The sequence below is a fragment of the Phaethon aethereus genome (assembly GCF_964289735.1).
Source record: "Phaethon aethereus genome assembly, chromosome: Z".
Lineage (NCBI taxonomy): Eukaryota > Metazoa > Chordata > Aves > Phaethontiformes > Phaethontidae > Phaethon > Phaethon aethereus.
Window position 1 is genome coordinate 15,415,565 of NC_138577.1, and position 17,041 is coordinate 15,432,605.

The window sequence follows — 17,041 nt, forward strand, 5'->3', positions numbered from 1 at the left end:
TAACAACAAAAGGAGAGGCAAGGAGAATCTCCATCCCTTACTGGATATGGTGGGGAACATTGTCTCCAAGGATGAGGACAAGGCTGAAGTACTTAATGCCTTCTTTGCCTCAGTCTTTAATAGCCAGATCAGGTATCTGCACTGGTATTCAGCCCCCTGAGCTGGAAGACGGGGATGGAGAGCACAATAACCCACCCATAATCCAGGAGGAAGCAGTTAAGGACCTGTTAAGCCACCCGGACACACACAAGTCTATGGAGCCTGATGGGATCCACCCAAGAGTACTGAGGGAGCTGGCGGAGGAGCTTGCCAAGCCACTCTCCATCATTTATCAGCAGTCCTGGTTCACAGGGGAGGTCCCAGAAGACTGGAGGCTTGCCAATGTGACACCCATTTACAAGAAAGGCCAGAAGGAGGATCCTGGCAACTACAGGCCTGTCAGCCTGATCTCAGTACCGGGGAAGATCATGGAGCGGTTTGTCTTGAGGGTGCTCACAGGACATGTGCAGGGCAACCAAGGGATCAGGCCCAGCCAGCACGGGTTCATGAAAGGCAGGTCCTGCTTGACCAACCTGATCTCCTTCTATGATCAGGTGACCTGCCTGGTGGATGAGGGACAGGCTGTGGACGTTGTCTACCTGGACTTTAGTAAAGCCTTTGACAGCGTCTCCCACAGCATTCTCCTGGAGAAACTGGCAGCTCGTGGCTTAGAGAGGTTTACTCTTCACTGGATGAGGAACTGGCTGGATGGCTGAGCCCAGAGAGTTGTGGTGAATGGCGTTAAATCCGGCTGGCGGCCGGTCACAAGCGGTGTTCCCCAGGGCTTGGTTCTGGGGCCGGTCGCGTTCAATCTCTTTATTGACGATCTGGATGAGGGGATCAAGTGCTTCCTCACTAAGTTTGCAGACGACACCAAGTTGGGTGGGGGTGTTGATCTGCTGGAGGGTAGGAGGGCTCTGCAGAGGGATCTGGACAGGCTGGATCCATGGGCAGAGGTCAACTGTATGAGGTTTAATAAGGCCAAGTGCCAGGTCCTGCACTTGGGTCACAGCAACCCCATGCAACACTACGGGCTTGGGGAAGAGTGGCTGGAGAGCTGCCCGGCAGAAAAGGGACCTGGAGGTGCTGGTTGACAGCTGGCTGAACATGAGCCAGCAGTGTGCCCAGGTGGCCAAGAAGGCCAACAGCATCCTGGCCTGTATCAGGAACAGTGTGGCCAGCAGGAGTAGGGAAGTGATTGTGCCCCTGTACTCGGCACTGGTGAGGCTGCACCTTGAATCCTCTGTTCAGGTTTGGGCCCCTCACTACAAGAAGGATGCTGAGGTGCTGGAGCATGGCCAGAGAAGGGCAACGAAGCTGGTGAGGGGCCTGGAGCACAAGTCTTATGAGGAGCGGCTGAGGGAACTGGGGTTGTTTAGTCTAGAGAAGAGGAGGCTGAGGGGGAGACCTTATCGCTCTCTACAACTACCAGAAAGGGGGGTGTGGCGACGAGGTTGTTGGGTCTCTTATCCCAACTAACTAGTGACAGGATGAGAGGAAATGGCCTCAAGTTGCGCCAGGGGAGGTTTAGATTGGATATTAGGAAAAATTTCTTCACCGAGAGGGTGGTCAAGCATTGGCACAGGCTGCCCAGGGAGGCGGTGGAGTCGCCATCTCTGCAAGTGTTCAAAAAACATGTGGATGTGGCGCTTCAGGGCACGGTTTAGGGGACACGGTGGCGCTGGATTAATGGTTGGATTTGTTGATCTTGAAGGTCCTTTCCAACCTTAGTGATTCTGTGATGTACAGTCAGAGTGGTACACAAAAATAACAGCGCTGCATGTGTAAATCACTTGGTAACACAAACTAATACACTCATTTTTATTAAATCTGTTTATTACAATCGTTAAGTTATAAAAATAACTTCATCCCTAATGATGTTAAATATTAAATACAAAGGTAAAGCAGTTGTGCAGTGCTCTTAAAACAGAATAAAGTGCTTTACGTATTTGAGAGGGGCAAATAGCTGACACAGAAGTTCTCGTTTAAGACTGTTAAGGTCTGCATTTACCAGCTGTATTTAGTTCTTGTTGACTAGAAGACAGACACATGGGAAAGCAAACTCCATGTGAAAGAAGTGAATTTCATGTAGGCAAGACTGAAAGCAGTGAGAGTTTCTGTGCTGCTTAAGAAGGAAACCAATGCAAGCCTCAACCCACTCTAAGTAGAACAATGACTATTTTAAAAAATGAAACCAAACACCAGCAACTGTTTGGAAGTGCACAGCAGTTGAGGAACTTTGTTCACTTGTCTTCCACGTCTGCTACCATAGCCTCAACTGCACTCCAGTCCAGTTTGCTGAGGATACTTCCCGTGCTTTCAGAAACGCCATCAGATTCGAGAATGCCCAGAGGAGAGAAACTCACGGGATGCAGTGCAGAGGCCTATTGGAGGAAGAGAAGACGAGCTGAACCCTTGCCTATCATTCATGGATGAGACCTCTGTGCAGCCAGTAGAAGTGATCCCACTCTTTTAAACATGGCCTAATCAAGTTACATATCTGATTATTCTGCAACAAATGCAATTTATTTTCCTGTTTATGCACTCCCGAGTGCAACACAATGAGCTTCTATTGCCTGGACAGACAACATACCTATACAGTTCTTATAAAGACAGTTCGAGGTACGTTTTAAATCAAGTAGAAGGAACAGTGCAAAATGGCAGGTCATCAAATCATTCCGAGAATAAGTAGACATCCTACCTCAAACAAGGAGTCATGAGTATCTTGAAGTATTCTTTGGATATCATCAGGCACAGTCCAAGGACTTACTATGTCACGATCAGTCTCTTCATCAACCCCTTCTGTCTGAACTGCAGTGGCAACATGAGGAGCCTTTTCTTTTGATGTCCTGCTGACTCTGTACTTGGCAGCTGAGGAGAAAAGAAGCCAACCATAGCAATGCAACATTTCTTGCCGTTTTCTTCAAACGTCTTGAAACTTCCCCAAGAACAGAAGCTCCAGGTCCTAAGAACCGAAAGCCAGGTGTACACACATGTGAAAACAGCACGCACTGCCGTCTTGAACTGATGTGGGGTTATGGTGAGAAAATGCTGCTGGTCCCTGCCCCTTCCATCCTCACGCTCTCAACTGTCTTCCCAGGCCAGAACACAAAGTGGAATAGGACTATGCACAGTGCCTACCTGGTGCCTCTGTCCCTCATTACTTTGTAATGCCTGTTTCAGGAAATCACTGACATCTGGCACTTCTGCTTCAGTAACCTTCGAACTGCCATCTGGCTAAAACCGTGCAGGAAGATGAACAAAGGTGATTGATTTAAAATGTTTCACAGGTTTCTAATGAAAAGGCTTTTCATGTGGGGGAGAAATGATGACTTTATTCTTCTAAACTACTGCTGTATCCGAGGCCTGTGTTGCACAAATTCTACCCAGGATGTATTCTGAAATGTGTTCTCTGTGTCTTGTTTTTCCCTGTATTATGCAGCTGAACAGCCCTATGTCGTTGCTCTTTGTAACTTACAGTGGCTAGAATTAACAGGATAGTTTGCAGCATGTCTCATTCTTCCTCTAGAAGTACCCTTCTGTAGGAGTGTACAGGCATTTTCTGGAAAGACAAAGAAGCATTTCGTGTTAGGTGCACTAGATGAAAGCTACTCAAAAGACACTTCAAAACTTTCATCTCTGAGCTTGCTTCCTGGATTACACAGTACTCTTGCTATGGCAAATTAAGCTACTTTGGATTTAGGAAGAGACAGTAAGGAAAGATGACATCATTTAACAGGTCAATGACAGCACAGGTGCAAAAGCCTCAGGACAGGCAACCTTCAGGATTGTAAGTCTGACTTTCTACACAGGTATTAAAGCTTCTCCCTCCCAAAATCCGGTCATAACTTGAAGATCATCTTCAGTATGTGCCTTCATCGAGAGAGCTCTGTTCTTACCACTGGACTGCGTTAAACCAAGAGTTGGGATGGAACGGTGTGCTTTTTGGCCAAGGCTGGGTTTGGCAGCAATTCTGCTCCTTTCTGACAGAACAGGACTCTTTGGATGCCCTCTACAACATGAAAAAAAACAAAAACAACAAAGCCCAAATACTTATGACTGTCTACCACATACCATTCGTCCATACAACTTAGATCTAACAGGGCTTACGCAAACGAGGCAAAAAGGCCACAGAAATCACCTTCAGCGCACTTAGCTGAGGATCAGCATCACACGCTGCACATGAGGCCAGTAAGGCTCACCAGAATCAGAACTGCTGGCAATCACAGGGAAGACACATCAAATTGGCTTTACAAGGAGGCAGTTTAGGTCCAACTACAACATTTCTCAATTAGAGGCTACTGCCACTCCTGAGGTGCCTTCCTGCAGGACACTGCTAGCGCTTCTCATTCTGGCAGGGCTGATGTACTTAAACTGCCCTTGGACACCACCAGCAGGCTCTGTACAGCACCGACTACGTTCAGTTTAATGCTCTACCCTGGAACTTTACCTATTGAAAAATATTTAAGACTGGAAGTTACAGAATTATCTGAAGTACACAGTTCCTCCTATTATTTTGGAAAACACAGAACTGTACGTAGAAGAAGTATACTGCAATATGCACCTGGATTGCATATGCACACATGTGACATTAATGCCATCAATTAGTATTAAAGTACCAATTTATAATACTCGGATACCATCAACTCCGCAAAAGGCAATAAGCACCGAAGTGCAAAAGCAAGAACAAGTAAAATCCTAGGTAATGAAAAAATGAGAAAGGAAGAGAGTAAACCTCGAGTTTGCTGAACTCTGACTTCAGTAGTCTATATGCATACACAGTAGTATTTTTATTTGCTTCTTGCTTGTCAGTAGATGCTCTTCAGATCATTAACTATGTTGCTGGCTACAGTCCAGTGGAACTGCTGTTCTGTGGAATGGGTTACGACATTGATTACAGCTCTGACTCAGGAGCCGGCTTACTCTGTGCTCCCAAGGGCATTCTGAAGGCTCCCTCCAAGTTTTACACTAGTGGTTGTGAGAAGACTGGTACAGGAGCCTAAGACTCCTCTGATGCAGACAAAATGTTGTCTTTGATTCTGCCAGAAAATAAAGCTTCTCCCAAGTTAATCCTATACCAGCTAGCCACAAATTGCAGACAAATCTGAAGTGTGGTAAAGACACCAATACATCAGAGTAGGGTTAATGCTTAAAAGTTGTTACCGTTTAGTAGATGCCATATGCTTTTCTCTGTACTCTTGAGGCAATCTTGTCCTGGACAATGGTCTGTGTTCATTTTCAGGTAGCACCACTCTTTCAGATAACATTTCATTCATCAGAGAAAGTGCTTGTGATATTCTCATACTGTGACGTTCAGATAACAGGGCTCTGTGGAGCAATAATATTACACATTAACTCATGCTATCACGCATCAGATCGCAGCTGGCTTGTGGGTCTTGCTAACCAGAACAGAAGAACGTACTTTTGCCATTTCAGAGAAGCTACACTAACCCTCATACGATCATTAGTAAGAAGTTAAAACATGTATTAACAATGGGTTTGACAGAATGATTGAGTCAACGTTGAGGCGGGGGGAGAAAAAATTATATTTGGAAAGTGAAAAATACAGTCAAAGGATGAAATGGGTTCAGAGTTTTCCTTAATGGTAAATCCAGCATGAATTATTGTCCTGATCCAATGTTGGGGGAGGTTTCGATAAGATCCTGAGAGCGAGATTAAGACACAAATGAGGTCAAATGCTGTATACCCAAAACAACTTCTATTATCAAAAGTAAAAAATTAGTAGCGATAACTTAATTATCAAAAATAAGAAATTAGTAGCAATAGGACAGAAGAGAATACAAAGACAGAAATCAAGCAAGCATTCAGGATAGAGTTGCAAAGATAGTCACCACCATGGATCCACGGCGTCCAAGCTTCTCGATGTGTCGATGGTGGGCAACTGTGGCATGCGAGGGCTTGTCTTGGCCGTCCCTTTTATTCTCATTCAAGGGCTGCAACTTCCATGACAACAACATGTACTTGCCCCTCTGCACATGCACATACGCTTCACGAGGCTCCAGCCCCACTGCTCACGCAACTATCACAACTATCGCATGACTCGATGGTGCATGATTTGGCCTTGTAGCAGCAATCAGAGGTCTCTGTGGCCCTGCAGCCACTTCTGTCACCAGCCAAAGGAATTCTCACCCAAACAAACAACCTTTGAGACAAATGCCCCATGGTTCTGTCTCTTACACCACCCTGTGGCTCAAAGATTGCTTCAGGACCCATTGTGGTTTTGAGAAAAAAAAAAACCACTTATGTAGAAAAGGCCAGAAAAGAGCATTTCATACAATCTGCACTACTGACGGTATGGTTCGCCACACAGTGTGAATTTGTTTAACACCGTCTGGTGAAACAGTGGTTACAAATTGCAGATTGGTTACAACACGCTGAATTAACTGTATAAACCACGGAATAATACAGGGTAAAACCAACAACAGGGCAAAACCACAAAACAAATAAAATACAACTCGCTTAACCCAGGGGCCACCTGGGAGCCAGGAAAACACGTCAGTGTTCCAGCCTTTCCATGTCTGGACAGGAACATGGGCCAGTTTTCGTATTCCTGCAGTAATTTGTTTAACAATTTTACCACTGTCATCAATTTTTAAGCAACGCTATCAGATGTACTAGCTCAAATACGTAATAATCTTGCCGATACAAGCAAATACACAGCGCCAGGGACTTAACAAGCTTGCACAGAACAGCAACACATCTGCATCTTCTTCTCTAGCACTACTGCTTCCATTATTAATACATACAGACCAGTCATATGCCCAGGGCTCAGTTCTTGGAGCACAATTAGTCAAAAATGTGGATTATCTTCTCAGACACAACTGCAAGTTGCCTATCAAATGTGCAATGAACATAATAGTCTATTTTAAGCTTACTGAAGAAATACATTTTACTGCAGTAAGATTAAATTTGGGAGTTGTAACACTTCTTAGGTTCAAAACCTCTGGAAAAGATCAGCTTGCTCGCATGATTAACAGACTTTGAATCATTTGACTTCTGCAGCGGAGAAAGACTCCAGTGATAATAACACTTCTTCCCAAGAGTTGGACAGCACGCTTCACTTGAAGCTTCATTCAAGTCTATGTGTACATCTTCAAAGAAGAAATACCTATGAGAGGTTGGTAAGGTTCCACACACTGGCATTTTTCTTATTGTGCCAGGACACCATATCCATAACCAAGGGCAAACTTTGCTGACTAAACTGACACGGTAGATATATTGCGTCTGAGCAGCCTCTTGGCTCCATACAGTTTGGAATTTCTGCAAGGGAAGGAGTGGAATAGGCAAGAGGCAGTAAAAGCATCTTAAGCTGCAATACCTGGATTGATGCTGCACTACCAGACCTGGTGTGAGCTGTTAACCCACCAATTAGCTCTGAACTGACAGGCAGTAATTAGTTAAGCCACCATAACTGAATCGTGTTCAACTATAGGTTTGAGCCCTAACTGGCATGCTTTAATAGATAATCATGCTTTTCCACAGAGTAGGACAGAGAAAAGAAACAAAAGGGTGTTGTAATTACTGTGTAACTGAAAAATAAAATTGTTGTTCCAACAAACATATCTTTTTTTCCCCATGCAAAGATCATTCATACCTTTTTTTTCAGTTTTTGCATCATGGTTTACTGCTCCGGGAGGCTCTTTAAGCAGAGGTTTCAGTGAGCTGAAATGCTGAGTATTGCTCTCATCAAGAACTAGGAAAATAGGCACAGTGAGCGAGTCAAGTTCCACGAGACCATTACCATGGGGAGATGGAAAAATATTCTCGTACTGTAGTATGCACAGGCTACTTAGAGTGTGAGAAACCATCTTCAAAAGACAGAAGCATGCCAAAAGGTTCTTGGAGAATAACTGATCTCGTTGCTGTACAAGCATCAGCTTTAAAGTTTGTAAAGTCAGCTTTGCCACGTGGCCAGTCAGACCGGCTCCTGAATGCCAATACAAGACAGTTAAACACTGCTGAAAATATTTTAGGACACAATGCATCCAGTGAGGATTCTTCACAGACTTGTTTAAAGACGCATCCTGGTTTAGCAACGGACATTTCACAAGCTGAAGAATGTTGAAAAAATGGGTAATGCAGTTTGCTGTGGAATTCAGCAAAGTGTCCTTCTCTTCCGTATTTTTTGAAAGCCCTATCTGCCATGCAGCAAGGAGGTTTTTCTGAATGGAATGCAGTTCCACTGATAATTTATCTTTCTCTTCAGTACTGTCTTTTGCATGGATTGTATCAAACATTGGTGCAAATTCTAAGCGGCCTTGAGCAGCTTTACCAACAAAGGAATGGATTCTTTGGCTACAGAAGCTGGGAGGGCTATTGTGAAACTGCTTTTCGTCATCTGATTCTTCTTCATAATCCTAAACCAACCAACCAACCAAAAAACCGAACAGTTTAATTCAAGACCGTTGAGAGAGAGAGCACAGTCTGCAAAGAATCACCATTTAGTCAGTCTCACAAATGAAATCTTTATGCTTAATTAACTTGCTTAGTTGCTAGTAAGTTCAATTCACAGCAGTTTCACCTAGATCTCAAACTAAATGTGGCTGTTTGGAATAGTTGTGCAGGCAGAAATGAAACTACCTAACAACAATAACAACAAATTACACCATAAACACAGCAGTAGTTTTTACATCAGAAGGTGAAACCCTGTCCTTTATTAAGCCCAAAGTATAAGGAAGAGCTCTTGCCAGATACCTGTAAGGTGTAAAAGCCAGTCAACAAAAGCTCAGAAACGTCAAAGAACAAATCAAACACTAAAAGCATGAAATAGAGGTGCACAGTAACTGTGATCACAGAGCCATTCTTCCAAAAGACATCTACAAATTTCGGAATTAATGAAAGAATCCTTCAAAATTGAAGAGAAGTATCTTGTTTACGAGGATAGCAATATTCTACTACTTCTTAATATGCTTTACAGAATATATTTATATAAATAATTTATACAAATATTTATATATTTATTTATATATATTTAGTAGTGTAAGGTTATATATATTCTACTACAAAGTGAAACTAAAGTTTCAAACTACAATTGACTGGTGCATATGTAGATTAGTACACATTTTTCAAAAAGTTAATGTACGTTTGAAAACAAAAATCAAGTATCAGTTGAGAAAAACAACCATATTCCTTGCACCAATAAAGAAAATGAGAATTTAACCAATATTGAACTGCTTTTAATATAACTAGTAGGAGCAAATACGCCTTTATTATTTGAAAAACATTATTCTGTATGTTTAGAATCCCTTAAAATTAAATCATCTACATAATTATAAGGGGGGAAAAAATGCTACTAAGTACCAGCAAAGCCATGGTCTTCTCACTCATTTCTGTTGTGTCCTCTTCCAGGAATTTTGGAATGGTGGAGAAGACAGAACTTTGGTTTGGAGTGTGTTTTAACAGACAAGCTTTTAGAGACAACAGTGATCGTAAACACAGAGGTCTCCCTTTAGACTAAAAGAAATATCAATAATGCAAAGCATATTCTTTGTCTCTAGCAAGATCAAACCAGACAATTTCTAAACAAAACAAGGCAATCGGTCCCTTCTCTAAACAGCTTCAGTTTACAAGTCCCAGGCAGGAAGGCAGAACAGGTCAGCAGGCATATCTTGCACAGAAACATAGGGTCATTTGACCACGCTTCAGGGGTGCAGCATTTCCTCAGCACCAGACAACTTTACTTTGCTTCATGCTGAGAGAATCTGCTTTCTTGAGCTCTGAAATGATCCTACAAGTTTGCCAGGACCAAGGGCTTTCTTGCATTCTTACTAGTAAAGTATCTCTGTAAACCCCCAAATCCTTGCCCACTCTTCCTGCTTATGCATGAATACCATCATAAGCCACTTTGCCAAAAATCCAAAACACAAACTGAATTAGAAGACAAGTCGTATTCCATCAGCAAACGCAAAACCTCTAAACTTAGTATCCATTGTACCTTATGTGGTTGGCAATGGTTGCAGGACCTCTTCCTTCAAAGGCTGCCCTGCTCCCAGGCTTAGCTCACAGAATCACAGAATCGTTAAGGTTGGAAAACACCTCTAAAATCATCAAGTCCAACCATTAGCCCAACACCACCATGCCCACTAAACCATGTCCCCAAGTGCCATGCCTACACATCTTTTGAACACTGACAGTGATGGTGACTCCACCACCTCCCTGGGCAGCCTGGTCCAATGCTTGACCACTCTCTCCATAAAGAAATTTCTCTTAATATCTAGTCTAAACCTCCCCTGGCACAAATTGAGGCCATTTCCTCTTGTCCTATCACTTGTTGCTTGGGAGAAGAGACAGACATCCACGTCACCACAACCCCCTTTCTGGTACCTGTAGAGAGCGATAAGGTCTCTCCCCTCAGCCTCCTCTTCTCCAGACTGAACAACCTGAGTTCCCTCAGTCGCTCCTCCAGACCCCTCACCAGCTTCATTGCCCTTCTCTGGACACGCTCCAGCACCTCATAAACAAAAATGGTTCAAGCAAGCTCTAGATGACCTCCTCAGCTGAGGACCTAGCGGACACATGCACACAGCACCACTGGGACTACTGCTGACTGCTGTAAAACAGCAGCAGCCTAAGATAGAGAGCTTTCACAGAATCCTTTCTGCCTCATTCTGCAAGGATGACTTGGTCAGAGGAGTGTAACACCTGTCAATGCTCTGAACCAACTCTACAGAGATCGAAATCCCAACTTCTTTTACAGTTCCAGAAAGAATATATAATGGCAGTTTAGACTGTTCCCTTTATTACATTTTACTGAAATGTCACCCAGACATCAAAGGAATAAAAGTTCAAAGGGAACTGTGTATTCATTGTTTTCCAGATCAACGCTGTTCTCAAAACACCTTTGTAATTCAAAGGAATATATGCAAATATCACACTAAAACTGAGTACCTCAATTTAGTTCAAAATGACACATTTTTTATATACATGAAGTTTTTTACTTAAAGCCTACAAAATCGTTCATAACCCTACCTGGGACCTCAGCAAATTCCGACGGATATTTTCAAGCTGTTTGGCTGAATCAAGCAAAAGGGATCTTATCAATCCTGACGGTGAGAGGTTGTTAGGAAATCTAAGCACCGTTATCATGTACCCATCAGAGACAATGAGGTAGGGTAATCTTGAGTGTGAAGCAACAGAGAATCTCTGTCTTGTAAGGTCGCTTTCAGAAGCTGAAGAACCAAGAGACTGACTAGAGTCTTGACAAAAAGATTGCTGCTGTCTAAAATAAAGACACATCAAAAAAGAAGCAGCAACTGTCATATGTAATAACCATGAACAGAATAGAGAAGGAGTAACTTAGAAACGTTTAATAGCACTCACACTACTGTCCCACCAGGCCCATTCAGAAGTCTAACACAGTGTCTAGATTTTTGCAGGAGGAACACTCTGGATAACACTCTTTCTGTTTGCAAGGTGCAAGTAGTTTGCTGCAGTTGCAACTTTTTTCATTTAAAGAAAAATAAAAATTGCTTTCGGTATTCTCTTATTATTTCGTTAAGAAGTATTATATGTATTTTTGCACAATTTGTCTGAATTTGTTTATCACGCTTCCTTACCTACCTCTTATTGTGTATGACAAGCACTTGAAGATGAAATTCCAAACAGCTTCTAACAGTGTCATGTATGAAAATCAAAAAATCCCTCAAGATCGGAATCTTAGTAATTCAGAATCAGTTCACACATTCAACAGAAATATTTTATATCAACACACAAGTCCTCTCCTACCAAAGAGGTCTTACAAAGGCTTTTCTTACAAAGAAATCATTCCTTACCGAGTTCCAGAAAGCTGTGGTGTGCATGTACTCTCCTACTAGCTCCACAATACTTTGATGGCACGTGTAAAATTCCTGGGGTGTTTTTTCATTTCTTAACAGTCCAAAAGTTAGTAGATGATTTGAACACAAGGAACTGCATGCATTCCATAAATAACCATAATTAAGGTACTTCAACATATTTCAGTTTCTGGTTTTTCAACCAGACAATGTAAGGAGGTATTATAATGCATTTACACACTACCCAGCTTTAGTCACTCACAATTAATAGGACTTTTTTTTTAAACATTAAAGGTTAGATTCTATTTTGTTTCCTCTAGTTACTCTAGTTATAAACTTCCGATTGATGCTAAAAAGTGTTAGCAGAGTTCCTTCCATTCCCTCAAGCACCCAGCAGCACAACTTCAAAATTTAGATCTGGACTACACAGACCTCTTTTTGTCCATGTAAATACATTATTTACAAGATCTGATTACGGAAACGTGATGTAAAGCTCTAGAGGTAAAATTAAATAGCAAGCAGAGAAATACCACTGCATTAAAATAAATCTGCACTTTTAGTACTTCTCTAAGTTTAGCTTCTTCTTACATCATAAAAACATGTTATTTCTAATTACTAATAAATTCAAACACTTTTAAAAGAACAAACCACTTAATGTATACTTACATTGCCACAATGCCAATTTTCATCACAACAAACCCATTACAATATTGCGCTCTGTCAAATTTCTGCATTAAAAGGTTAGGACAGTTAAAAAAAAAAAAACAGACCGAGCCCACGCGAGGGAGGGGGCAGGCGGAGGCATCCCCGGCTCGCAGCCACCGCAGGCCGCGGCGAGGCCGGACGCGCTACACCCCGCCACCGACGGGGCCCGTGCCGCGGCCAGGCCGCCGCCTCACGCCTCGGGGGCTTCACTCTGGGGGCGGCGCCGCGCCCGGAGGAAGCAGAGCTCGGGCAAGCCGCTTCCCCCTGCGTGGGCAGTCGGGCCTGGTGCCCCCTCGCTCCGGGCGCTGCCCGCGCGAACCCCAGCGCCACCTCGGCCCGAGTCGGGGCACGGACGGTCCCTCAGGCGAGCTCCGGCCCTCAGGGCGCAGACAAAAGCAGACGGCGCGTGCCTGCACCGACGCTCGCCACAGCCGGCAGAGCCGGGGCGCCGATGGGCCCCACAGCCCCCGCCTCAGCCCCGTAGCCCCACAGCCCCTGCTCCCGCCCCAGCCCCTGCTCCCCCCACAGCCCCTGCCCCAGCCCCACAGCCCCTGCTCCCACCCCAGCCCTGCAGATCACAGGCCCTGCCCCAGCCCCACAGCCCCTGCCCCACAGCCACAGCCCCACAGCCCCAGCCCCACAGCCCCTGACCCGCCACCGCAGCAAAACAAGGAATTAATTCACTGCTCCCCATGTGCAGGCAGGTGCTCAGCCATCTCCAGGGAAGCAGGGCTCCATCACACGTAACAGTTACTTGGGAAGACAGACGCCATCGCTCCCGAATGTTCCCCCCTTCCGTCTTCTGCCCCCAGCTTCATACACACTGACCATGACGTCGTATGGTGCGGAACATCCCTTTGGCCAGCCGGGGCAGCTGTCCCGGCCGTACCCCCGCAGCTCCCCATGCACCCCCCGCCTGCTCGCTGGCAGGGCAGAACCGGAGGAGCTGGACAGGCCTTGACTGCTTAGAACAACTGAGAACATCGGTGCCTTGTCAACATGGTTTTCATCCCAAATCCAACGCACAGCGTGATACCAGCTACTTGGAAGAAAATTAACTCTATCCCAGCCAAAACCAGGACACCCTTCGCCGCTGAACCTGCCGGCTTGGCAAGCTGGGTACAAGTCCCGCGCGATTCGGGAAAAGTGACCACAGAGACCTGATGAGCACCTCTCCCTCAGCAGGGAACGCCAGGCGCCATGATCACCTCTGGCGAGAGCCCAGGGGCAATGGGGCATGCTGATGAGGTTCCACGTGGGAGAATTTGCATCATCATCAGTGTTCGGAGGCGGAGGAGTAGGAGACGCAGCTATAAGAGACCAACGCTCCCTCAAATACAGGAATTTAGGTGAAAGACAAGAAGTAGGGTGAGCAGACCGTCACTTTGCTTCATCCCTTGAAGAAATGCCTTTGATTCTCTTAAAGCAGCTGTTCCCTCAAACTGGCTCTTGTTCCTTAGACCACATTAGACCAAGTCCCTTCCTACCTTCCCTTAACCACAGTCTTGATCGAGAGTAACACTGGGACAGAAGGAAAAAACCAAAACCAATAAAAGTAATCATGCAGTTGTTGATAATTTTGTGACGAGAAGTGGTTCCCGTTCACTTTAGTCACCTACTTCCCTGTACTTGTCACCATTTGTTTCACCTTCTGCATTAATCCGTGCACCCCTCTCCTCTGATGTCAGGTTTCCACATGCCTCCAAATTTAAACTGGGAAACAGCACCTACCCTTTCTCCACCTGAGACCAGAGCAAGTGCTATGAAACAAAAGGCAATGTCTACCCTGAAGTTACCTGCAATCATCTGAAAAATATCAGAGAGTGCTGTTCATACACTTCCAAATACTCTTACTTCGAAAAACTTGTAATATTGCCCTGGCATTCTTATTCTCTTAAATGGAGGGGAGGGGGGAAGAAAAAAAGCAGAGGTGAAACTCAAGTCTGTGACCTGTGCCTGTTCCCAACTCTTTGGTCATTTCTTGTGTCACTGCCACAATTTCAGGTTTTTCGATAATAGGATGGCCTGCACAGCACCAGGCATGCTGGCATTGGATGGGATTCACCTTTCTCACAGCAGGAAGAAGGTCTTTCCTCTCCTTCTGGCGGGCCTTATTGGCAGGGCTTCAAACTAGACTCGAAACAGGAGGGGGATAATACCAGGCTTGCCCATGACAAGCTGTGGGGGATGACACGCCAAGGTTAGAGGGACAGGGTGCTTGTGAGGGCCCGTTGCTCTGAGGCGTGCTGGCTACACTGCAGCACACTTGATGTCTTACAGAGATGAGCCAGGGACTGCTGAGGTAATGGGAGTCAACAGGGAAAAAACAGTGAAATACCTCAAAGGAACTGAGGGGTGTTCCTCTAAGAAGGTAACATGGCTGACGGCCCAGCTGGAGTGCCTTTACACCAATGCATGCAACACGGGAAACAAACAGGAGGAGCTGGGAGCCACCATGCTGCTAGAAAGCTGTGACCTTGTTGCCACTACTGAAACTTGGTGGGACTAATCCCATGACTGGGGTGCAGCTATCAATGGCCACAGGCTGTGTAGAAGGGTCAGGCGAGGAAGGGCGGAGGTATTGCCCTCCATCAAGAAATTGATAGATTGTGAAAAGCTGTCTCTGAAGAACAGGCACGAGCTGGTCAAAAGCTTATGGGTAAGAATCAGGGACTGAGGCAACAAATGGAACCTTATGGTTGGTGTTTATTACAGGCTGCCCAATCAAGGGGAGTCTATTGATGAAGCCTTCTTACTCCAGCTACAGAAGGCATCGCGCTCACAGGCTCTTGTCCTGCTGGGGGACTTCAACCACCCCAACATCAGCTGGAAAAGTAGCACAGCGAGCTGTAGGCAATACAGGAGACTCCTGGAGTGCACGGAGGATAACTTCCTATGCCAGGTAATAGACATCCCTACCAGAGGGGATGCCATACTGGACCTGTTGGTCACCAACACAAGTGAGCTAATTAGTGACATCAAGATTGGAGGCCGCCTGGGCTGCAGTGATCATGCATGGGTGGAGGTTGCAGACCTGAGGGATATGGGGCAGGTGAAGAGTAAAGTCAGGACCCTGAATTTTAGGAAAGCAAACTTCCAGCTGTTCAGGGCTTTGGGTCAATAGGACCGACTACCTGGCAAACTGCGCTCAGGGAGAAGGGAGCAGAACAGAGCTGGCAGATCTTTAAGGACACTTTCCATAGAGCGCAAGAGCTCCGATCCCCAGGTGTGAGAAATCAGGAAAGGAAGGCAAGAGACCAGCATGGCTGAGTCGAGACCTGCTGGTCACACTAAAGAGCAAGAGGGAAACGTACAGGCAGTGGAAGCAGGGACAGGTATCCTGGGAAGAGTACAGGGACACTGCCCTGTTGTGTAGGGATGGGGTCAGGAGGGCCAAGGCGGCAGCTGGAGCTGATCTTGGCAAGGGCTGCAATATTAAGAAGGGCTTCTACAGATATGACAGCCAGAAAAGGAAGGTCAAAGAAAGCGTACTCCCCTGATAAGCAAGAGTGGCAAACTGGTAACAAGAGGCGAGGAGAAGGCTGAGTTACTCAACAACTTCTTTCCCTCAGTCTTCACTGGCAGTCTCCTCCCACACCTCTCGAGTGGATGGACCACAAGACAGGGACTGGAGGAGCAAAGTTCTTCCCACTGTAAGAGAAGATCAGGTTCGAGACCATCTGAGGAACCTGAACATGCACAAGCCTTTGGGACCTGACAAGATGCACCCCAGAGTCCTTGAGGGAATTGGCTGATGTAGTTGCCAAGTCATTCTCCATAATATTTGAAAGGTCCTGGCAGTCAGGTGAAGTCCCTGGAGACTGGAAAAAGGGAAACATTGCACCCATTTTTACAAAGGTAGCAAGGAGGACCCTGGGAACTACCACCCCATTAGCCTCCCGCTCCATATTAGTACTGTTTAATATCTTCATCAGTGACATGGACAGTGGGATCGAGTACACGCTCAGCAAGTTTGCAGATGACACCAAGCTGAGTCGTACAGTTGACATCGCCTGACAGGATGCCATCCAGAGGGACCTGGACAAGCTCAAGGAATGGGTCCATGAGAACCTCATGAGGTTCCACAAGGACAAATGCAGGGTCCTGCACCTGGATTGGGGCAATCCCTGGTATCAGCGGATGAAGGGATTGGCTGAGCCTTGGGCTGAAGGGCCAGCTCCAAGTTCAGTTGTACTGTACTCTGTGAAGGTGGTGTCCATCTGTTTTCCAAGTGTCTTCTGGAGACATGTAGAGGGAGGGAAAAATTCGCACTAGCACACGGTCCTATTTTCATGAGAAAACTTCTCAGTTATCTGCTTGCTTGTTAACAAAAAGGCTCTGCACAGAAGCTGAAGAGAGTATGTTGTGAAACAGATCAGCTGCACAAAGACGGACCCATCAATTAGTTAAGACAATACCTATGGAAATACAGAGGAGGAAAGTGTGGGAAATAGAATATATATGATCCCATGCATATTTCGTTAGAATAGCCTAGAAGAAACATG

At 45.4% G+C, this 17,041-nt stretch overlaps 1 pseudogene across 1 annotated transcript in view; it reads right to left on the reverse strand.

The window, feature by feature from the left end:
* Nucleotides 1-2,282: 2,282 nt before the first annotated feature.
* Nucleotides 2,283-17,041, reverse strand: part of LOC309416020 (nipped-B-like protein) — a 55,916-nt pseudogene continuing 41,157 nt past the window's right edge. Inside the window, exons 31-34 of the transcript in view lie at nucleotides 12,498-12,559; nucleotides 3,939-4,051; nucleotides 2,741-2,910; nucleotides 2,283-2,423 (exon numbers count right to left, since the gene is read on the reverse strand). The product of the transcript in view is annotated as a nipped-B-like protein (transcript). The remainder of the gene's footprint in view (nucleotides 2,424-2,740; nucleotides 2,911-3,938; nucleotides 4,052-12,497; nucleotides 12,560-17,041) is intronic.